This window comes from Tursiops truncatus, chromosome 2 (assembly GCF_011762595.2).
Source record: "Tursiops truncatus isolate mTurTru1 chromosome 2, mTurTru1.mat.Y, whole genome shotgun sequence".
Taxonomy (NCBI): domain Eukaryota; kingdom Metazoa; phylum Chordata; class Mammalia; order Artiodactyla; family Delphinidae; genus Tursiops; species Tursiops truncatus.
Genome location: NC_047035.1, coordinates 129,221,037 through 129,245,771, shown reverse-complemented (window position 1 = coordinate 129,245,771; position 24,735 = coordinate 129,221,037). Strand labels below are relative to the sequence as shown.

The window sequence follows — 24,735 nt, the reverse complement described above, 5'->3', positions numbered from 1 at the left end:
GAGCTACCAATTTTGTGTATGATTACCAAAACCACTCTGTTCAATATAACGGTGCAGCCCTCACAGCTTAAATAACTTGGCAAAATAAATATCCAAGGGCATGCTACTGAATTACCAACACAGGAACATCCTCATTTATGTCATATTTAAAAGGGAGCGTGAAACATTATATCCTCCTGAGATGAAATCCATCAGTGGCACTGATTTCAAATCAGCTCCAAATAATCTAGATTGGAATTTATTCACTCAAATATTTTTCTTTGTTTAGAAATAAGTGGAAGCAAATTAACTTCCAAATTAGAAACTATGTCTACCGTACCTTTCTATCAGTTCTAATTTTCGAGGACGAGGTAGAGCTGATGCAATTTTAATATAGTTTAGCTGGTAGTGATTATCGCAAGATCTTCTTTTGATCCCTTAGGACTTTTTCACTTAAAAACTTGATGGTGTTGGGGTAAAGTGTTATAAGAGGGATTCTAGCACATGACAGAAAAGAAAATATTAACCCACTACGTAGCCAAGAGCTGGATTAATCTTTTAAGCAATCCAAAAGAGAATCAGAACATGAACCCTAAAAGACAGTTCAAATATTCTGAAAAATGCTCAAATGCATCTACTTGTAACAGTCCACTTTGGTGGATTTTCAGTTATTTTGGTCACCTTGCTTTGACTCCTTATCTCTCAGAAGTAAGTTTTCATGTAAGTCGTTTTATTTTTCATGTGTTTGAAAGTAATCACCACTGAATATTTCTTTGAACCTAAAAGTTGAACAGTCTGTCATGCTGAGCACATGAGAGTCACTATGGAGAAAGGGTGTTTAATGAATAACTTTGCAGTAAAAGGCCTTGAAAAGTTCCTCTAAACATTAGACCCGTGCTTGCTTTCTGAAATACATTAACAGCCTCCAGAAGGCTCAGAGTTGCTGGCAACCCAGTTAGGCAGACTTCAGAAGTCCCTGATACTTGAAGTGCTTCGCAAGGTTTGTGAAAACTCTCACCCCTCCCCAGCCCTGTCCCTGCTCTCCATCATCCCCCACTCCCCCACCTCCATCCCCAGCCAGTGTTTGGAGATCACATGGATTGGAGTTCTCCTGGAGAGAAAGATTGATAAAGCAAAGCCATTGGAGTTATTTCCTATGCATGAAATTGATTAAATCCTTCACTAAATGGCTTATAAATTTGCTTCTCATATTTCTGTCACCCACTGAAAAGATTACAGAAACTCTGCATATAACCATGTTGTATACAATACCAAATTACAAAAGGTTGTAAAAACTAATGTTTTGTTTAAAGTTTTGAGCAGGACCATATGCCTTCAGTGACCTTGAGTAAGCTATTTTAATTCAAAACATTTCAAAGAATAGAGAGGGGAGAAATATTCAACTCCATAACAAACCAGACAAGTGGTGGGTAGACCTCGGTTAACTTTGCTGAACTTCTGCTCTTTCCTCCAAGAGTGGAAAGTGAAGCCCCTCCCACCAATGCCTTATAGCTCCAAAGCTGGGAAGCCCACGTTGTGTCAACAAGGATATATTTACAGAGGAGATGAGAAAAAAGGGCTTTTAGACCTCCCAAAGTTGAATCTGCTCTATTATTTTTAGTTCAGAGACACATCCTAATGAGTTCTGGGTCTTGCATAGACCTGTAGGACTATGAAGAAAAGCTGACAAATGTTAGCATGGGTGATGGGATTGTTTTATGTTTAGGTTTTTTGTTTGTTTATTTTTCATCTTTCCCCATCTTTCAAATGTCAGTTCTCTTCTTTCTTCCACGTGAGAATTCCTTCCAACTCTTGTGTCACCATGGCGGGATGGGGTGGGATTTTAGCAAAGAAGAGATTTATAGGCAAGCACGTGACTTACAGATGTGACTTGGGAAACTAATCCTTTGCTTAACATGGCCTTAAAAGTACCTTCACTTGGGTTTCCCTGGTGGCACAGTGGTTAAGAATCTGCCTGCCAATGCAGGGGACATGGGTTCGAGCCTGGTTCGTGAAGATTCCACATGCCACAGAGCAACTAAGCCCGTGCACCACAACTAGTGAGCCTGTGCTCTGGAGCCCACGAACCACAACTACTGGAGCCCGTGTGCCACAGCTACTGAAGCCCGTGTGCCTAGAGACCGTGCTCTGCAGCAAGAGAAGCCACCACAATGAGAAGCCTGCGCACGGCAACAAAGGGTAGCCACCACTCACTGCAACTAGAGAAAGTCCGTGCACAGCAACAAAGATCCAATGCAGCCAAAATTAAATAAATAAAATAAATAAATTTATTTTTTAAAAAATAAAGAAAATAAAAAGTACCTTCACTTCTACAGGAAAAATGATATTCTTTCATAACATTTATAAGACATCATGTCTCCAGCAAGAATTAACATTTGGCATTAACGGCCAGCTCTGACAAGAACTTCAAGAGGAGACGTTTATAACCAAGGATGTGCTTAAGATCCCTACTGGCCTGACCTTCGTGGTACACATCCCCAACCTCCTGTCACCTTCAGGAATAGCCAGAGTAGGAGCCAAGATGCTGCCACAGGCGCCACCATCTGGACCCCAGTACAGTGGAAACAGGGCGATGCTGTCACTGGGGCCTGGGGGGACAGGGGGAGAGGGGGAAGGGCAGAGGACTTTCCAACACCAGCCTAGGTACACATCTGCTTTTGTATAACATTTCTGGGTACATGCAAGGAACTGTAATGGAATTATCCCTCATTTGTGAAAACACAATGTAATCTCAGTAGTAAAATCCAGGTTTGTTTTGTTTTTGTTTTTGTTTTTAATGAGTACCTGTTCTGGGACATATGCCAACAATTCAGGGATGATTTAACCAGACCATCAGCAGCTGGACAGCTTACTTAACTCTTTGGTGATGACTACACAAACCTGCTTGCTGGCTTCAAGCCACCACATAATTAATGTGGACACCAGACATACAGGGTTTAATAAATTATAACAAAGAGATTCCTTATTACACAACACAGAGAATAGCTAGCTTCTACCCAGAGGTGTTTGCCATCTTAGAAGATGTGAATGCATGTTTCCTAAAGGTTACTCCCCTAAACACTAATTCTACAAGATTATCCTTTATAAAAGGGTTTTGCTGATCACATCCATTAGGCAACAACACTCTTGGAGAATCACAGCACATAAAAATGTGTTAGAGGCCCCTGCTGCAAACAATCCCTCTAGTTCAGTGTACCTAGCGTTTCTCATTTGACCCCAGACATTTTTAATTTTTTTGTATTAACACTTAGAACCTGGAAATTGTTCTTTGAAACATACTCTGGGAAACACTGATTTAAACTTACTGCACATCTGGCAGACCAGTCCACCTCTTTCATAAGTGTAGTAAGCTCTGGACTGCCCCTTTAGTAAGAAACTCTGCCAAAATAAGAGAAATCTCTAACCTCACTGCAAGAAGGTCTCTTCCTTGCAATACACCAGCCTTGAATCGTACACACTTTCCTCTCCTAATTGGGGTAGTTGCATGTTCTACAGATATGGATATATATACATATAGAGAGATATTTCTTTTTTTAAGTAGATTTCACTAATCTACACAAGCACCTGTGAGCGTTGAATGCACAGATGGATATCAATTGTATTTATTAGTAAATAAATGCTTCACATACCTCGATTTTTCTTACAGATTCCTTTTTATGTAAGATTACTCACAAACCCACTTACCCTTTCTATGTTATTTTATTTATAAATTTATTTATTTATTTTTGGATGCGCTGGGTCTTCGTTGCTGCACGTGCGGGCTTTCTCTAGTTGCAGCAAGCAGGGGCTACTCTTCATTGCGGCGCGCGGGCTTCTCATTGCGGTGGCTTCTCTTGTTGCGGAGCATGGGCTCTAGGCACACAGACTTCAGCAGTTGTGGCTCTTGGGCTCTAGAGAGCAGGTTCAGTAGTTGTGGCGCACGGGCTTAGTTGCTCCGCTGCATGTGGGATCTTCCCAGACCAAGGGTTGAACCCCTGTCCCCTGCATTGGCAGGCAAATTCTTAACCACTGCACCACCAGGGAAGTCCTCTATTTTAAATAATAAAACACAAGCCAAGTTTCTCCTTCCCCTTCTGTAATCAAAATCACTCAGACATCAATATCATGCAAGAAAACCTAGTGGTGTGTGCAAGTGAATGAGAGTGACGTGATTATGGAGATAAGCTTGGATCTACCCTCATTTAATTTTTTAAGTCAATCATTTGCACACTTCAGCCTCTTAACTAGTATGAGTAGAAAATTACCCATGAGGTGCCTGAGAGAACATGAATGATAGCGTTGGGTGGCAACCCCCTGGCAAGAGTCTTTGCTCTACAGCCTTGGTTCTCAAACAGTAGGGAGCATCAGAACCACCTAGAGGCTGTGTTAAAAAAAACAGATCTTGAGCCGCACCTCCAGAGTTTCTGTTTCAGTGGGACTGGGCAGGGGCCTGAGAATTTGCTCCTGAACTTGCCTAATCAGAGTTGCCTGGAGCCTTTGTTATAAACACCAAGTGGCAGCCCCATCCCAGACTCCTGAGACGGCATCTCTAGGAAGGAGACTCGGGAATCTCTATTTTTAATAAACTCCCCAAGCCATTCAAAACATCCAGGTCTGGACTACCTCCGCCAGAGGAGCAGGGCTTGCCTTTTAGACTGGGGCCTCAGGTCTTGGACCCCTGCCTGCCTCTGCGCATAGGGAGTCTCTTCCCTGCTCAAGGCCTCTTCAAAGTGCAAGGAGGCTGAAGACCCGTGAATGCCTCATCCAATAACTTGTACGGTAATTGGTATATTGATTGCTAATGTCATCATGTTTTAGTATATATAAACCCCTCACTCTATTACACAGCCCCCAACAATCCAAAAAGTCATTGTTTATTCATTGTGACTCCCAAACTGCCCCTTGTCAGTTCCCGCTGGAGGGCTTGCTGATAAAAATCAGTAGATGATTGGACGCACACATTCTTAACATGACTGACTCATGACATCTCAGAGGGCAGCCAGGGAGCCTGTCATTACAGTACAATACTTTTCTTTCTTCCTCCTTATCTAGCCCCAGATGACTTTGAGATTTTTATTAACTCATTAATGACTGAAGATGTCATTAGAACCAGTAGAAGGGTTTTTTTAAATTTTTTTTTCTTTCATTCTTTCTTTCTTTAAGTGAGAATAAGTGCACAATTTGCTCCTGGTGAGAGGGTGAATGGGCTCACGGATGAAGCAACTAAGACAAATCAAGTGGAGAGACCCTTTAACTTTATTAGAACTTGAAATCTGATTGACAGGTACTAGGATTGAACGTCTACACACAGAAATACCGCGTTGCTTCAGAAATAGGTTGGGCAAGAAAAATGGGGCAATTTGGTAAGGAAATAGCAACCCATAAAATTCAGCAGTTTCTATTGTGTTGTGGGACCAATCTTTCCAAACTAACAGCTAAATTTAAGAAAAGAAAAAATTCAGAGGAAGGCTACTGAAACCTCTAAATGTTTCTTAACCTGCACATTCATTAAACCATATCTGTTTCTGCCTGCCTTTAATTTTCACATCTGCAGAATTGCTTTTAAAAATCAAATTAGATCTTTAGAAGGCACTTAAATTGCAACAACCTTATGTTTTTTTATATACTCTTGGGTTTCAGGCTTTTCATCTGGCTTGTGTGTGCAATTAATGGGATATCTCAAGGAAGCACTAATCATTTCGAAAACTTGAGAATCTAAAAAGCAAGCAGACTATTTTCATTATAACTGATTGGATTGAGAATAAGCTACAGAGGAAATGTTCAATAATTATGATAACTTTTTTTAGATGAGATCACAAAAAAATGTCAGTCACATAAGGTGCTTTTCATTGCAGTGAAGTCTTTGAAGTTCGTTTCAGTTGATTCCTCTTTGGGGTTCAGCCTCGGGCATATCAGAAGGCTACTTAGGAGAGTGGGTTTACACTGATTTTATCAGGCTGGAATAATCACTTGGCAAAGCAAACGTCTATTACTAGATGTATCTCATATGTTATTAAGTGTTTATGAAATTTTACTATTGTCAAAACACATTGTAAATTAACAGATCCTCATAAAACATGGAAACTACTCACCAGGAGAGAAAATTGTTGTCTGAGCACCTAAAAAGATTTCTGCCCAAGGAAATTGCTGTCAGTAAACTATGACCAAGATTTCAATATGCCTGAAGACAAGTTTTATTCTTAAATCACCTAATTATATCTTTCTTTCTGTATTTATTTGCCCGGTGGAGAATTGTAGTCAGTAAATGTTATGTTAAACAGAATAATTAGTTAATATTTGAATATTAATTAAATACAATAATTTTATCTAATTCAGTAATGACCATATTAATTTTTTTTTTTAATTTTTCACCCTTCTGTACATGATATCAAACACCCAGATAAAACCTGGGAGAAAAAGAGTCAAAAGCCCAGATGTTTTTAAAGATCCAGATGTATGGTGTCAAGTAAACAAAACATCAAGGTTTTTTACTATTTTTTTCCATTTTCATCCAGATGTTTGGTGTCATACAGACACAGTTTTAATCTGTTCAGTCATAATCACAGTGTTCTTTAGTATCGTTTGCCAATATTTGAATCCTTTCTTCACCAAATTTTTTTCTAAAAATTTTGTTTAATTCATTCATGGGGGAAAACACAAAGAAACAAAAAATGTAACGCCCAGCAGACTCATAACACAAGACCACCAGCTAGAATGGTGCTCATGTCTTTCTGTTACAAAACACTTCCTATCTGCATTTTTAAATGATGAAAGATAATTTGACTTAAATGACTGGAATGGCAACTTAATTGACATGCATGTGCTAATTTCAATTCTAGTACATAGTATAGGAGAATCACAGGCTCTCGAGTGTAAATGATGGCCATCTTTTCAATGGGTTCCTTTCCCAACTTACTAAATCCCAAAAGAGATGACTTGACATTTTAGGAACAATTTCTGCCCTGGTGACTTTGGGTATGTAGAAGAACTGACCTAGGAATTGAAAGACTTGACATTGAGCCCCAGCACTTCCATTTTAACTGTGTGACCTTGAGCTCATCGCTTAAGCTCTGAGCCTCAATTTTCTCTTCTTCAAAATGGGAATAATAATCCTGTCCCCAGTCAACCTGGGGATCTAATGAAAGAAATTTGGAACCACAAAATGCTTTGCAGATACAAATTTTCATTAATTATAAAATACTTTACAATTATTTAATGTATGGTTAATGTTTAAGTATTAATAGGTAAAAGTATTGTTACTGTTCATATGGAATCCAGGGGCACAATAGAGATAACCACACTCAGAAAGATCTGGTCAACTATTCACTGCTTACAAATTGTATACAGGAATGGCTATAATTCCTGCGTGTGCAAAACAACACCAGATTATACTCCTTTGCGCACCTACGCCCTTCCTGCACTTCATCTAGTTGAATGGAGAAATAATTTTAGGGATACTCTCTTTGGTAACTAAATAGACTAATCGTAAGTCCTATTGAATGTGTCTGTATTACAATAGGACACTTCTGCCAATCTAGAACCATATTCTTGACCCACTGGTGCACTTCACTTTGATGGACTCACCCACCCTCCTGGCCGATGGCAAAGACTCAAAAGTTTGCATATAGCAATTTTGTGGCTGCTAAATATTCAAACAGACCTCGTGGTTTCTATCAAGGGAGATGGATTTTATGGTTTTGTGCTTATTAGCAAAACATACATCCTGAGATATTGTCATCAACGAACAGGCCAACCTTCCTCCCACAAGATAAGAGTGTTTCTAAGTGAGAAATCAACTCATGCATTTGTAAAACACTAAGCACTAAAAACCTTTCAAGCATTTTCATCTTAGACTTTTTTGTCATGACTCCAAGATTTGGGGGAAGAAAAACCCCAAAACTTTTTAGTTCTACTTTTAAGATATAAAAAGTTCCTTGAAGTACAAAAAAAGGGAAGAAAATAATCGAATGGAAGACAAACCTGGTTAATTTTAAGTTTAAAAAAAAGTCTGCAGTGTTGGAACACTACAGTACAAAAAAGCTCCCACATTAAGAAATTTCTTTAAAAGTGGAGTCTGACTTTTTTCTCAATGATGTGACTATAGAGAAGATGGAATGAGTAATCAGGTTGTAGCTCCTCAACTTTCTGAAGTCACAATCACTCACCAGCACGTGGCTCTGTGTGAACACTTGCTGTGAAGAGCCAGAAATCAATACAAAAGGAAACAGTAATAATAAAAAGAAAGATTTCCACCATCAGAATAGGGAAAGTTGTGTGAGCTGGAAGAAAGTACAGTACCAAAGCCCATGACAAGTCATGATAAATGGGTCGTTATAAAATTCATGTTTAGGCAGCACCAGGCCGGGGATAATGCCATTCGTCATGGCAACACTAGGCCGCTAATGAGCCCTCATTGCATATTCATGTCTGAGGCGTTTCTTCTCTCCCTCGCACCCTGAACTAGTGCCTGGAAATATCTCCACCTCAAGCTGAAGCTCAGGCCTTCTTCTTCTTCTTCCTTTTTTTTTTTTCTTATTTGTTATGTTGCAGCAATTACACTGTAAAAGTGCTGTCCAAGATTGATTGCTCTGATCTGTAGTTCAATTGTAAATTAGAATACACATCCCCCCAGGGACACATGGCCCCTATTTGTGATTAAGAAAAAAGCCCCATAATAGACTAATAGCTAAAGTTCTCTCTCTTTTACTTTCAGGCAATTAGCTTGATGAAATGGCCTCTTTTTGTGTACCCTGGAAGTGTAAACCGATATCATAATGAAGTATATGATGTTTATTCTATTATTTTCACCTTGCTGGGTATGCAGGAATGCATAAGTAATGGCTGCTTTGTCTGGTGCGTTTACTGATTCAGAAGTAAACTATTTCTTAAAGATGCAGTGTGTGCATTCTGAGGCTTGAGGTAAGCGACCCCTAACTGCAGGTTGACTTCCGTGGAAAGGACTCTCTACTAAAAAAGGAGAAAATTTTCCCAGGTAGTGGTGAGAGCAGGACACTGATATTGAAGAGCCATGTAGCTGCTGGGTAGCTCTGGGGTGGATGAGGTGATAATACTTGGGCAGCATTCAGACTCAGTGAAGACACTGGCACACTTTGGCAAAGTGTTCTGTGGCGACCTTATGTCCAGTGAGACTCCAAGTGACCATAATGTGTGTTTTATCTCCCCAGTTGGTTCTGGAACACCAATTCAGTCTCTACTCTTGGGTGGTTGAAGCTAACCCTACACAATGTATAAATTATATAGCCATCTTTAAGTGGATTGCAGCCCCTCCCCCCCCAAAATTCTTGTCTTTTCAAGATCTAAAACTCTGATCTCATAAGTTGTCAAGAAAATATTCTTCAGCTTCCTACACAAGCCAGCTGATTAAGGTTTTGACCAGTGAGCCAATGAATGCAATCACTTGATATTGGTGCATTCCCAAAGCCATTTCTTCTCTCCATGTGCAATATTTTAATATTTGTTTTAGTTTCATTCATGAGAGTCTCAAGAGTAAAGGAAGAAATAAGTGTCCCAACTGGCAAGATAGAAATAGAAAAGAAGGAAAAAGAAAAGAAAACAAAAAAATCTAGCTTGGTCAAAAATTCCCTGCCACTCATGTGTAACCCGTTTGTATGACCCACCAGACACTTCCTGGGCTTGTGTAGTCTGAATAAATCCAACTCTCTCTTCTTTACTGTGAACCCTATTTGCTTTTCTCAAAAAATCACTTTTATTAGCAAAAGGATCTCACTAGTTTCTTAATGCTGAATTGAACATGCATGTTTAGATTTGCTATATTTTAAAATTAATGTTTGTGATAGTCTTTTGTTACATATAAAATATGTTTGCATTTCCTCCCAGTTCCTGGTTAAATAAAACCTTTTGGGAAAGTTTATCACTATACCCTATAAAGCAATACTAATGTTACGTAATTTCCAATAGTACCACAAAATGAGCTACTCAGAAATATTTCAGGAAAATTTACTTGATACTTTTCTTGCTAAAAATCAAAAGTTCTTACCAGTCCTTATTTGGGGGCTTTCTCCTTAACTTTTACAACATTAAACTGCTGTGTAAATTATAAACCTGCAACATAATAAATGTACATTTTCATTGCTCTTTGAAATGGTTGACTGTCTAGCTGCCACAATGCTGCTGTATTGGAGATATCCTAAACTTTCAAATGACATTAGGTCTGGGAAGGTATCCTCCACACTTACAGCACTTCCTTGCTGAAACTTGTCACATTTTTTTGAGTACATTTTTCGATAACATTGATGACTCACATTTACCATGCTTCATGGTTTTTGCAGTTCTTTCATATAAATTATATCATATAAATAACCCTATGAGATAAATGAGGCAAATAATTTTATTATCACCCCAAAATTAGAGGGCAGACAATTGAGGCTCAGAGAGGTTAAGTCACTTGCCTAAAGTCACAAGTCAGTAAATGCAAAATTGATCCTTGTCCCCAGGCCTTGAACTCAAAATCTGAGCTCCTTCTGTCAGGCCATGCTGCCTCTTTACTAGCTGCAAAGTCACCATTAGCAGTAACTCTCCAGAATACAGCTCTTACCATAAACAGTCCTTTCAATCTTTATTTGTACCTGAGCAAGACTGACAAATGAGTATAAAGACACACACACACATACACACACACCCCTTTATAAACACCAACTAAGAAAGGGATAGAATTCACACTGCATTGTTACCTCCCTACCTAAATTTAAGATAAATAATCTATATTTGATTACAAACATATGCTTAGACTGGAGAGATATCAGCCACAAAATTGAAGCAATTATCTAGATAATTCAAATTTGAGGTATAGGGCAAGGACCACTCTTTTTAAGAGATATGTGTTTATATCCAAATTTTCCAGAGATTCGGTTGAGTCTTTTCACCAAACATCTCTCCAAGACCTTTGCACACACCCTCTGCCCCACTCTTACCGCTTGTCACACATTCCCATAGAACTAACTCAACCCTGACCATCAATCTAGAATCAGCTCAAAGATCACTTCTCTTTAGAAATAGTCCCTGACTTGTATCTCTACCCCTGTTCCAAATACCTCCTTGATTTGATCTCCACAAATGAGCCTCCTTCATCCCAGTAATGGCCTCTCCCATCCTGAAGCCAGTGAAGACAGGATTTGGATCCAGAATCCAGAAAATACAAACTCTTTCGAGGGTGTGCGGGACCTATCTGCTGCAGATCCCCAGCATACTAAAGTGTCATGCTCATGATTCAGAGCCCTGAGATTAGCAAAGCAGCTCTGGGCTGTTCTTTGCAAAGGAGTGGCCACCACTTTGATGAGAGATAGGCAGCTGACCCATGGTATGCCACTTGTAGAAGTGGCCTTGAAATGACAACTCTATCAAATAAAATATCCAAAGCAGAAGCCTATGGGAGGAGGCAAAAATCTAAGATAAAAATCACATCAGCCATGATTTCCTATGAAAAACTATTTCTGCCTGAACTGGAGAAAGAGAAGACACCAGAAATAAGCCTAAAACAAAGGATCCCAAAACAGTGTAAAAGTATGTCCAAATCCCAGTTTGTGACAGACAGTACCTAAAGTTATAAGAGAAATGAGGGGATATGTCATTATTTCATTTAGTCATTCATCCCTCCATTCAACAATTCATTCAATAAATACTTTTGAGTCTTGAGGAGATAATGGCAAAAATAGGCATCATCACTACCCTCATGGAACTCACAATTTAGTGGGGGAGACACATATATAATCACACCATTGAAGACAAGATTGCATACTATATAATACATATGGGGAGTATAAGTGAGGATAAAATGGGACTCATAGTGGGATCTTGATACAGACAAGTGCTTCAATATAGAAAGTCTTACAAGAGAAGCCTGAAGAATGAGGTTATAGATGAATGTTTAGAGAATGGGGGTAAAGCATTTCTGGAAGCAGAATTTGCAAAGGCCCAGGAGTAGAACACAGCTTAGCAAGTTAAAGGACCATTAAACAGGCCAGTGTGACTGGACCGCTAGGAACTGGAAGTAAAGTATAATGTGTTGAAACTGAGGACATAGGTAGGTTAGGTAGTTCATGTAGGGGCTTGTAGACCACAGCAAGAATTTCAGATGCTACCTTCAATCTAATGCAAAGCAACTGAGGGTTTCTAACCAGGAGGGGCCCCTGATCATATCTGCAGTGAGCTTTCTGGTGACAATGTTGTCACAGTTTGAGTAAAGAACCTCAATTTGTTAAGAAAGAAACATACAATGGTTTTGTTTCTCTAGCACTGGCTACCAACCATGCCCTAGGGAACATTTTCCCCTTTACTGTTAGAAAATAGAGCCCTCTCCAAACTGTTTCCTGTGTGAGCCCAGCACCAGGCCCACCAGTGCTGATGGGGGGGATCTGGCATAGCAGGTATGATACCAAAGACTGACTTTTGAGTCAGTTCTAAGAAACAATGACCGTTCTTGTGAGACCAAGACATCTGCTCAAATGCTGCAGCAAAGCTAGATGATACATAAGCTCTGAATGAAATGGAGTAGCAGCTGGTCCAAAGATCCCACAAGTAGTCAGTTTCAATATCTTGGAATGCTGACTGGACTACATGACATGCTCCTGAGTCACTGTCCTGCACCCTTTGACCCGGTCAGGACCTACCCACTCTGAACCCCCTGTTAGAGCCCTCTGCTGTCAGTACTTCTTAATGGCCTGTCTCCTCCACACAGCAGTAAGATTCACAGCGCAGGAGAGGCATGCATCTTAGTGACCACTTAATCGCTAATGCCTGGTACATTGCCAGACACTTGTAGGTGCCTAGTAATGTTGGTTTGTTTCATTTGTACTATGGTCTGCAACACTGTGTTGTCATTGTGGATTTTTTATTTTCAATCTCCCTCTGTGAGTTCTTTGAGAGCAATGTCACCATCTCTGTATCTCCAGTTGGCACTTGATACAGGATTGATTAATTGTTTAGTTAAGTAATGTATGGACAAAGTAATTAATATAAAGGATATTCATGAATGCCAACGACTCCACCTTATCTTTAGGCAGCCACAGGATGTATAAAACCACATCATCTGAGAATCTTGCATACCATCAATATTCATTGGTGAAAGATGATCCCTTAACACTGATGGTTAATGCATTTCTACATATTAATACACAACTAAAAAGAGAATGTATGTAGAAACTGCTGAGCTCCAAATAAGGTCTATAACTAGGTTAACAGTACTGAATCAATTTCCTAATGTTGACAAGGTACTGTGGTTATGTAAGATGTTATCTTTGGGAAAACTGAGTGAAGGGAACAGGGGATGTCTCTGAATTCTTTGTACAACTTCTTGTGAGTTTAAAACAGTTTTTAAATAAAAGATTATAATGGCTTAAAAACAAATTTTAATATTTTGCTCTTATACATCTTTATATATTTTATATTTGTACTTTTAATTTTCATATCTATTTTTAGAATAGCTGAGAAAAATGTAATGATTAAATGATGCTGTCATACACCACACCATCATGCAGGAAAGGTAATGCCCTAATTCTGGGCACTGTTCTTTTGATCCAGCCAGGCTGGCATTTAAAATATGCTGGGAGATGAACAAGATGCATTACTTTTGCCTGATTCAAGTATATCCACGAAATGGTATTTTCATAAACAAACTGCCGATGGCTATGATCTTCTCTCTTATTTTCCTTTTATCCTGTCAGGTCAATAACAAATATCTCTGTCTCTTCTGCAGAGCCCAGGTTTTGGAAGATAGAGAGCAATTACAGGCTACAGGGAACTATTAGTGAAAAACTCACAGGAAGCCAGAGAGCCTTTAAACTTCCTTCTACTTAGCACCGTCCTTTTAAAAAAAAAGTCAATTTTAAAAAAAGATGTTTTAAACAAATGTGGTTAGTGTGTACGCTCCAATGGTGCTCCTGGAGTTTTTAAATTACACATTCAAGTGTCCACTGGTGGTTACATGGATAACAATGTGTGTCATGACATCAAAAGTCTGAAGCAGGGCTTCCCTGGTGGCGCAGTGGTTGAGAGTCCGCCTGCCGATGCAGGAGACACGGGTTCGTGCCCCAGTCTGGGAAGATCCCACTGGGCCCGTGAGCCATGGCCAATGAGCCTGCGTGTCCGGAGCCTGTACTCCGCAACGGGAAAGGCCACAACAGTGAGAGGCCCGCGTACCGCAAAAATTAAAAAAAAAAATTCTTTGGGCTTCCCTGGTGGCGCAGTGATTGAGAGTCCGCCTGCCGATGCAGGGGACACGGGTTCGTGCCCCGGTCTGGGAGGATCCCACGTGCCGCGGAGGGGCTGGGCCCGTGAGCCATGGCAGCTGAGCCTGCACGTCCAGAGGCTGTGCTCCGCAATGGGAGAGGCCACAACAGTTAGAGACCCGCGTACCACAAAAAAAAAAAAAAAAAAAAAAAAAAAAAAAAAAAAAGGTCTGAAGCATAGTAGGCAATTTTTCTACTATTGGATCTGAAAACCACCAAAAAGAAATGCATATGTATGTAGATTAAGGAGAAATTGCAGTTTATCTTAAACTGCTTAAACATGGAAAGTCAACAAGAACTTCCTCAGCATGAAAAGCTTCAATTTCCAATACTATTTGATTAATAAACTTCCTGGAGTCCATACGATGAAAATTATGAAAAATCCTGTAGCTATCATAAACATAAAGTTAAATTCAAAGATGAATGACATTCCCCCATATTCATCCTTTTTTTTCTGAAAACTGAAAACCTTGAATAGGTATATCTGAGAAGACTACCTGCTCAGAAGTCCCTGTGGTTTTGTGATAACCTGTTTAAATCAAGTTCAGCTCCAGGTATGGCACTGTGACATCATCTTAGCAATCCATAGTCTTTCTCAGAAAAGATGCAGAAGGACTGTGTATGATAACCAGGTGCAGAAAAAGACTGCCTCTCTGATGGCTAGAAAAGCTCATTAGACAAGGGCATCCATCTTTACTTCTTCAGGATAACAGCCACAAGCTGTAAAGACAGAGTTTCACTTAATAAAAGAAAGGGAGGGAAAATGCAAGAATGTTTTTAATATTTGGCTTATTAATTCATGAATCAAAGAAGAAACTATAATTATCTCTGGTTCTGTCAGAACTGAGAGATTTCTTCCACACAATCTTTTGTATGGCAGGAACAAAGCTTTATTCCAAAGAAAATTCACTTTAAAATATCCCCAAAGAGATAAAATACCCGCAAGATTCTGCAGCTCTTTAATGCTTGCCATAGGCCAAATCGTGCAATTAGAATCAGTCACTTTAAGGGCTGAAGTCGTATAATGCTAATAGATCACTTTATAATATGAGCAGATTTTAAAAGTCGTATTTAATTTTCCATTATTACTGTACTGAATGCTAGTTGTGTCCATACAGTCAGTTAGAGATTCTCAAGTCCAGAGAGAACAGAGAACAGGGACAGACAGACTGCCACTTGCCAGGGCATTGCTCTATCCTGGCTTTAATTCTGAGATCTGAATTAGAACTCTAAAATAGACCATATTTCAACTTTCTTCCTAACTGTGTTTATTTTTACTTCCAAACCAAATGACAAGGGCTCCTTTGGTTTTGTAATTATTTTATTTCAAAAAGTACAGATTGAGACAAAATCCCCTATGATGTGTGTGTGTGTGTGTGCACGTGTGTGTGTGTGCACGTGTGTGTGTGTACACGTGTGTGTGGTTTTCTTTAAGAAAATGAAATGAACCATAAAATAAGCCCTTAACAGTAACCTAAGAAATAAAACAAAATCATTTACAACACATGGGATTGTTGCAGGATATGTCAAGATTAGATGGTTTAAGGGAGCTCTCCTGAATGTGGAAGCAATTATCATGAAATTCATGACTCATTAGCAAACATTCCATATTGTGTTTCTCATTTCTGGGTCAACGTTATAAGGAAATATAGACTTGAGATTTAGCTGTTTCACTGACTTCAGTGCTAGATTAGAGATAGTTGGACCATACGATAGTATAAAGCAAAGGCTCCGTGGTTTTGAAGTTCTTCATTTCTCAGTTGCAGGCAATTTGGTCCTTAAGTATGAACAAAATAACCTCGAAAGCACATAGGTAAGAATGAAGTTGGTGATAGAAGCGCTGCCTGTAAACGTAAAGTTAAGAATTGCACACTGCACATACGTACTGGTGGATGTCAGAGGGGATTTCACAGACACACTGCTTGGTATGCAAAATGGCTGGTGAACTCAAGTACCCAATACTGTATATAATGGGAACCAGATGTCTAACAGAGAGAGAAAAATATTTTATAGCAATAAATGTGACATTGACTCTTAAAGGGTTTGCTGCTTTTAAACAACTTCCCAGTCTTCCTTTTCCTCATGTATTTTAAAGTAGATCATGGAAAGAAATTATTTTCACATTTTTAAAGGAAAAGTGTTTAACTTGCCATGAACTTCTAAAATGCATACATAAGGAGAAATGATCTGAAAAAGATAATTTTGGAATTTACGAAAGCCCTGTACTCAGCAATCCAAAAAAAAAATTATTAAGGCAAATAAAGCATAATTCCTCCTGCCCTTTAGCAACTTAAAATATACAAGATGTGATAAGATGCATACAGCTGTTACGGGGATGTGGCCAAAGCAGGTCCTGGGAAAGAGACACAGAGCGTTCTGAGAATTCAAAGGAGGGAGAGAAAATGCCTATGGCTGGCAGGTTCCATGAAGGAGGATCCCGCTGACTCATCCTTCTCTGGGCCTCCCATAGCCTCCTCTGCATGCACCAGTGTTGCCCTGGTGAAAGCCTTCTGTTCTCTTGCTGGCCACTGCAGTGGTCTCCCAGCAGCTCTGCTCTCTCAGCCTCCCTCCACCCACTCCCAATACAACCCTGATTTTGCTGCTGGGGTAGTTGTTCTGAAGCATTGGTGCTGTCAAGGAAGCTGGTTAAATTACAAGCTCTCTAGTTAGGCCTGGGTCCACATCTTGCCTTGCTATTTACTGGTTGTGACTTGGGGAATTCACTTAACTAACCTCCTTCTACCTGCATTTTTCATCTGTAGGGTGAGGATAATCAAAGTCCAAGTCTCATGGTCTTGGTGTCAGGATTTAATGAGGTCTGCACAGAACGTGCTTTGCTAGATGCCACCATGAAGTCAGGGCACTGTTGGTTGAGACTCTTTTAGCTAGCTGTTCCCCTATCAGGTCAGATCCAGTTTTTAAAGGACAAAATCTAATGTCCTTCTTTTGGGGTGCCAGGCTGCTCAGGAGCTGGTGCTTGCCTGCTTCTCCAATTCTTTCTTTCAATCCCTTCCCTCAAATACCCAACTCTCCTACCATCCTTGTCTGCTTGTCATCATCCAAGGAGGCCTTCTGGGCTCCAGCCCCTGTACCCTTGCACATGCTATTCTGCCTGCCGTGGATGCTTCAACTTCCACTTGTCTACATGGTAAATCCTTGCTGACCCTGTAGGTCTCATCTCTAGCAGATCTCTCTGTGTCTTCCCTGATATCTTGTGAAAAAAATAAGTGCTCCCTTTACTAAATCAATGGTCGCAAACTCACGGCCCACACAGATAGCATAGCTAAGTGAAGGAGGACAAGGTAATGCAGTAGGGAGTGGTGGGGACTGTGGCAAAAAGGAGAACCCATGCCCTGGCTAAAGGGTCAGCCACTCCTCACTGTGGCCATGATAAAATGAGCATACGGTATTGCCCAAACTTCCATTTCTTCAAGGTAAGAAAGAAATCTGCATTTTTACCTGACACCTCCAGTTGTTAATTGTTGACACCTAAAAAGAATTTTAATGCTATAACTTTGAGCCAAACAAAACCCTCTGGGGACCAAACGGCTAGCTGTGTGCAGACCTTGGCTCTTGGGTCACCTGACTCAGGGATTTCCTTACAGGTGCACCCCTCCATTCTTGGTCCAATAATTGTTAGCACACCTACTTCTCCAATAAGGATAAGGAGAACGTTGAGTTTTCTTTGTCTTTCCAGTGCCCAACACAGTGGGTGGCTCAAAAAAAGCATCTCAGTGAATTTTACATTGATATTTCCTGAGCCTGAAAGCCAAGGTAGGGTCTGCAGGTGGGAGATCATTCCAGGCAGGTCAAAGAATCAAGGTGTCCCTATTCCAAATGTCCCTCTTTCTAAAGAGGAAAGATTTCATAGATATCATAAGCCTTGGTCAATATCTGACTTCTTCAGAAGTGTCTGGAACTCTTCCTACAAAGCTCCAAAGCCCACTCCACGGTTAGCAACACTGGAGTCAGTCCTGAAAATATAAACCTAGTCTATAAACATAGTCTATATATAAACTTAATCTGCACCTGGCATGTGAGTGAATAACTCAATGAATGAGTTAAATCTTCCTGACAGAGCCCCAACTCAAGTGTCAGATATAACACTGTCTTAATTTTGTTGGAAGGTGACCAGAGAGCAAATGCTGGATCAGAAAGAGACATGTTGTCTCTGAAACTGTGAACAAGAAGAAGAAAATGTTAAAGGTTGGGATGTGGACAACATAGAAGATTCAGTGAAAGCAACAATACATTTTTTTTTAACTTTTTGAATACCCACAATCTTTGATCTGATGAGGCACTTATTTCAAGGAATAATCATGCACAAATATTTGGCTACAAGTATGTTCATTGCAGCTTTGTTTATAATGTTGAAAACTATAGGGGCTATTACATGAGCAGTAATAGAGGACTTATGATTATTAATAACAATAGATGAAATCTACTGAACACTTATAAGGCAGACTGTGTACTGGGAATGTTGGATTCATTATATCACTTAACCATATTGTTCTATCCATCTTACAGATGAGGACTCTGAGACACAGAGTGCTTAAATAATTGGTCCAAATCACATAGCAAACAAGTGTCAGCACAGGCATTTGAACTCAGTACTCATTTAATGCCAGACCTTCCACTTCTCCCATAAATATTCAACATCCACTGTGGTCGTTGTGCAGTCACCAAAATTATAATCTGGGAGGATATAGGATGGTACAGACAAAACTTACGAAGTGAAAAAAGCAGGTTACCAAAAAATGTGTCATCTTTCTCAGGCATCGTTAGAGGAAAATATCAGAACCCTTCAGACACTGCTCCACCACTAAAGAACGCTTTGAACTGAGAAGAAATGCTATCCCACAAAAGTCACTGCAGGATTCGTGCCAGATACAAGGAGTATCTCTAGCATCCTGCCATCCATTCCTCTGCTTCTCACCCTGTGTCTCTTTTGCCTGTCTCTTGCAAACCACCTTCTTCAGTAACCCCACTTCACTGTAACCCAGCTGAGGCCTGAGCTTCACCCTGGTCCACTTAGCTGGGGTCAGGGGCTAGAGTTCTATAACAGCTGATTCTACAAAACAGCAAATGGTTTACAGAAAAGTGCTGCCCATCTAAGTAGTAATTCTATTTTTTGTAACTAAAAACCATAAATATGGAGAAAAAAGATGGGAAAGACTCACAACAAGGTATTAGCAGTGTTAAAACATACAACATTTGTCTTCTTATGTTTGTTTCTCTATATGTTCTAAGTTTTCTACAGTGGATATAAATTATTTCTGTACTAAGGGGAGAAAAGAGGCCAAACCATATAGGTCTAGAGTGGGTGACATTTGGAGACTAGAAAGAGAAAATAAAAGTGTCCTTAGTGCTGCTAAGGTATAGGAAACTCTTACCAAAGAAAGGTTAGCAGCTGAACAGCAGATCCCACCTGAAAGTCGCCAGATGTGGAGCAAGACCTCGCCTTGAGGCTGTCAAAGCTGTATTGATGGAGATGTTAGGCATTGAGTGCACCAGTTCCAGCGCCCTGTGACACTGTGCTGGGCAAATGGCTCCTAGGATAAGGCAAGTCAGAGCAGAGAAGAAAGGCATGAGCTACACGGAATATAAGATATGATTATAGAAGGCAAGAAACAGTGACCATAAAAGAGGAAACCAAAATGAAAATACGTGTTTCAAGCACTCAAGTGAGGAATGGGACAAGGAAAAGCAGGGATATTGCTTTGGTCTGAAAAGTGGCAATCGAGTTGCAGATAGGTGATGAAGGGGAGTGAGAGGTAAGATTTTCTATGCACAGAAAGATAAAGTGATGCCAAGGGAGATGAAGGAATGGAGAGATTTTTTAGGTCCATAGAAGGTATAGTACATAGAAGAGTAAAGGAGCTGAAAGAAGGATGGTGGTGGAACCAAGGTAGGGCAGAAGAAGAAAAGACAAGTAACAGGAAAATGAGATATTGAGGACAAACATTTGGGCCTGAATAAAGCTAGCAAGGACACCCAGTCCAGAGTTAGGGAATGTTACCCACTGCCATCTTATTTGCCTCTGATTCTCCCCAAATCATAAGCTGCCGTGGGCCTTCCTAATCTCACACTGCCTGTGGCCTCTCTGGAGGCATGTGTTCATCTTGTACATCACTTGGTACAAGTTTCCCTATCACCTTGCTCGGCTGAAGAATAGATATTTCATTACTTTTCACTACTTACTTCATCAATTTTTTATAACTCCCACTAGACAGGAAGTTCTTGGAGATTGGGGGGTTGGGAACAGTTGACATTGTTATTGGACATCAGTAGTTTTAAGATGTGTCCACAAGTTTTCTAACACTCCTCAAATCCAGAGGAGGGGGCTATGTGTTCTCCCCTTGTATCTGAGCTGAGCTTAGTGACTGGTGGACCAATAATGTGTGTGCCTGGGCTAGGACAAAACAGATGCTTTAGCTTTTGCTTTGTTTTCTTGGGATGCTCATCTTTGGAGCCCTGAGTGGCCAGGAAAAGAGCACAAGAAAGATGCTGTAAGGAAGCTCAGGCCACATGGAATGACCAGGCATTCCAGCTGATAGCCCCAGGTGAGGATGCAGCAAGGAAGGACCAGCATCAACCATCACACATGTGAGTGAGGAAGCCTCAGAGGTCGCTCTAGCCTCTGCCACCATCAAACCTCGTTCTCGTGAAAGGCTGCTTGAGAACCACCCAGCTGAGCCCAGCCACCACTCAGAACCATGACGGATCATAATAAAATGTTGGTTGTGTTCTTATGTGAGTAAGTGTCAGGCTGAATCTGTCACACAGAAATAAATAACTGGAGCAGGCCTGGTTGGTTCTCAACAAACATCACATTTACTTCAACAGCAGATAAGGGAAGGCAACAATGTCTTTGGATCTTTTTCTCCCTTTTTGTCTTACTCTCCATTATTTTCTGTTCCTTGGTCAAGCTCTCCTTATATCCTCAATCTCTCTCTCTCTCTCTCTCTCTCTCTGCAAATCCAGAATTTTCCCTGTAGAAGAGAGAGAGAGAGAGAGCCAGGGCTCTCTTCATACCTATAAAAGGCCACTTTTATTTTCTCTCTCTTTTGGTGTAAAAGAGCTCAAATTCTTTATTAAAAACAAAACAAAACAAAACCTTTCCCATTTTCCTGTTCTTTACTGACTTTATTCCTCCTTCCCCAATGACCTTTGAGTCTTGTGTGTTCTTTTTAGGTTGTAAAAATTAAGAACAAGATACTCTACCAGTGATGATCTTGGCTATAGCCTCACCCACATCTGGAAAGCACTGTTGTTTGGGCCACCTTCAGATCATCTTGCAGCTGCCCCACCCATCCGCTGCAGGAGTCCTGACTCACTTCCCCAGGCAGTACAGGGGGTCCGCAGGCAGCAGCTGCATCTGGATCCTGAGTGGGAAGACAGCAAGCCGGGTGGTCAAAATGGCTATGAGGATGCTGAGTGCAGCTTCAAAGGTCTCATAGGAGGGACGCTCAGACTCTGTAACCTGGAGACTGGCCCGGCTCACCTTGCACGAAGAGGGAGTGAGGCACTGAATGGTCACTAAGCAGCTGATAAAGCATGGAGGCTGAGGGATAGGCAAAAACTAGACCAGAAAATCCCCCCACCCCCTATGTGGAAGGGCGTGCATACCATCTGTGCTGCCCCTTGGGAGTAGCCTGCACCCCTACCTTGAGAGATCACCTGTGACAAGCCTAGGTGGGCGCACATTGACAGAGTGATGCTCCTGCATAAATTCATGGAATTCTGGAGGAGCACGGAGCTGAGGAATGAAGAAGCAACCCCCAGGAATGCCAAACACGCTGCTAAAAGGACCACGTGCAGGGTTGGCCCAGCTCACTAGCAGCAGGCAAAGTAATATCATCTCAGGTCAAGGAGAAAACCCACAGCCCAAAATAGCCACCTTCCCAGTTGCCACTGGGTCTAAAATTATACCATTGAAGATTTATTCCTTTGCACACCTCACTTTCCCTGGGGGCCAGTCCGGGTGAGGGCAGGGACCCATGCACCCATATGTCTTCACATTAAGGTGTAAAACGCCTGACAGCTCCATGGAGTTACCTGGAGGTGGGAAAGGAAGGGAGGTGTTGAAAGGAGAGGAACAAGGCAAAGGAAGTGTTGGTGAGGAATACCAAAAGGAAACTTCTCCTATTTCAGAGTTTTACCCAGAAGGAACCTAGCTGGCAGCTACATCATAAAACAAATGCCTGAGCAATTTGCCAGTAAATCTGAACCATGCATGTAAACAATTCTAATCATTTATTCCTTGAAATGCCTTTATAATATATTATTATGCAGAGTTACACATGCTTCTACTTCAAATTGCCTAAAGCAGGTGTGGGGGTGGGGTGGGGGGAGGAGTAAATGAAAGAGCAATTAAAAAGTATAACAAGAGGGAACATGAGGAAATGGTATCTGCCTATCAGGCTAGAACACAAAAGGAAGCTACAGACAGGTAATCAGATCATCCTCAACCAAAGTCTCCACTTCTGGGGGAAGATATGTCCTCAGAAATTCAGGCAAGGTCTCTGTTTTTATATAGAGAAGTTTGGTTAACCTTACCCTAGAAGATTAAGCAGTAAACAAAATGAAAACAAATAATCACTATTGGAAATATACTTCCAGTCTACTGTTCCAACAACTACCACCTCCATCCTATTCTATCTTTAAAGTCCTTAAGAAGTAGACAAAAATGTCAGAATGGTAACCCACCCCCCTTTTCTTAAGCCACCTCTTGGGCAGAAAGCTAAGTACATGGATGCCAGGGATGAGCTTTAGGCAGAGGCAAGAATACACATAGGGAACAGAAGAAGGAAAAGAGTGAAAGGCAAGGAAAGAGAACAGAGTGCTGAGAAGGACGGGTTCCTGAAAGAATGAGCAACATGTTCACACTGTTTGGCTGTTTCTAAAGGGCTGCCACTGAACTTTACCTCCAGTCCTCCAAACTCCATGAAGGAAGGAAGTTTTAGTCCCATTTTTATGAATGAGAACACTTCGGATGAGAGAAATTCGCTGACTTGCCCAAGGTCATACAGCTGGGTATTTGGGGACATGCGCAGGTCTTGAAAGCTGAGTCTAACTAAGTAAATCCCCTGTTCCTTCTACTCTAATAGTCTTTGGAGTTACCAAACCCAGGGAGTCAAGAAATGTTCCTCCTGGGTCTGTGAGTAACATACTGATGATTTCTGTAACTAAGATTTCCCTTCTTAAACTTGATTCATTCATTCACGCAGCAACGATTGCGTTTCAGCTAGCTCTGGGCATTGTTCTAGGAGCTGGAGTTCACCTTTCATGGGTGAAGGGTTCTCCTTGCATCTATGTCACACAGACGACTCCTTGATAGTCAATCTCAACTGTCCCCTTTTCAGGGGGACAGTTGACCAGGCCACCTCAAGTGGCCCCTGGCATCCTTTCCTAGTGACTCTTGTCTAATTTTCCCATAATACATAAGACACCTGAAACAATGTAAGTCCTATCTTTTTTTTTTTTTTTTTTTTTTGCGGTATGCGGGCCTCTCACTGTTGTGGCCTCTGCCATTGCGGAGCACAGGCTCCGGATGCACAGGCTCAGTGGCCATGGCTCACGGGCCCAGCCGCTCCGCGGCATGTGGGATCTTCCCAGACCGGGGCACGAACCCGTGTCCCCTGCATCGGCAAGCAGACTCTCAACCACTGCGCCACCAGGGAAGCCCTGTAAGTCCTATCTTTATCCACTATTTTACTGCTTGTCTTCTCTCTAGGAAACCAGGTCTTTCAGAGCAAGGACCTTCTCTTATTCAAAGCTGTCTCTCCAATGCTTTGAACAGTTCTTGCCCATAATAGATGCTCAATAAATGTCTCCAATAAACAACAGTGAAAATCACAGAGAGCTTTTTCCAGTGCCTACTATATGTCCAAAGCAGTATGAAACTCTTTCCATCAATCATCCCATTTAATCAAGATTACACGTGCCAAAATAGAAAATATATGAAGAAGATAAGGTTTTAATAATGGCAGAGAAAGTGCTTGGAAGAATTAAAGCTCAGTTTGAAATGCCTGTACCCTGTACCACTTAATGCAAGAACAAGGGCCATCTTGTGACATTAAAAGGTAACAAATTTAAAATGAATAAAAGGAAATACTTTTTAAAACAGCATATAATCTACCTGTGGAATTCACTGCCGCAGGATATTATTGAGGCAAATAGTCTAGCAAGATTCAAGAAAGGATTAGACATTTATATGAATAGGAATAATATTGGCAGTTACACTAACTAGGTTAAAAAGTTACAAGGCATGTCCGTCCTGGGCTCCAGGGCATAACTGCTCACCAGCTGGAGTGAGGAAGGAATTTCCCCCTGTGATAGAACATTGCATAATTGGCCAGATGCACAATGGCTGGTATTTTTGCAGTCTTCTGTAACAGAGGTAGAGACCGCTGCCCAGGGGAAGTTTCTGGAGAAGTCAGACCAATGACCTCTTAACATGGTTATTTCTGTCTTCGTGTTGTACAATCCT

At 40.9% G+C, this 24,735-nt stretch overlaps 1 long non-coding RNA gene across 9 annotated transcripts in view; it reads right to left on the bottom strand.

Moving 5' to 3' along the window:
- LOC109551786 (uncharacterized) overlaps nt 1-24,735 on the bottom strand; it is an 86,607-nt gene that overhangs the window by 24,206 nt on the left and 37,666 nt on the right. For all 9 annotated transcript variants that reach the window (XR_012330268.1, XR_012330263.1, XR_012330271.1 and 6 more), the window contains 3 exons: nt 24,549-24,733; nt 22,202-22,301; nt 21,468-21,628 (listed from right to left, as the gene is read on the bottom strand). This is a non-coding gene — a long non-coding RNA (uncharacterized lncRNA). The remainder of the gene's footprint in view (nt 1-21,467; nt 21,629-22,201; nt 22,302-24,548; nt 24,734-24,735) is intronic.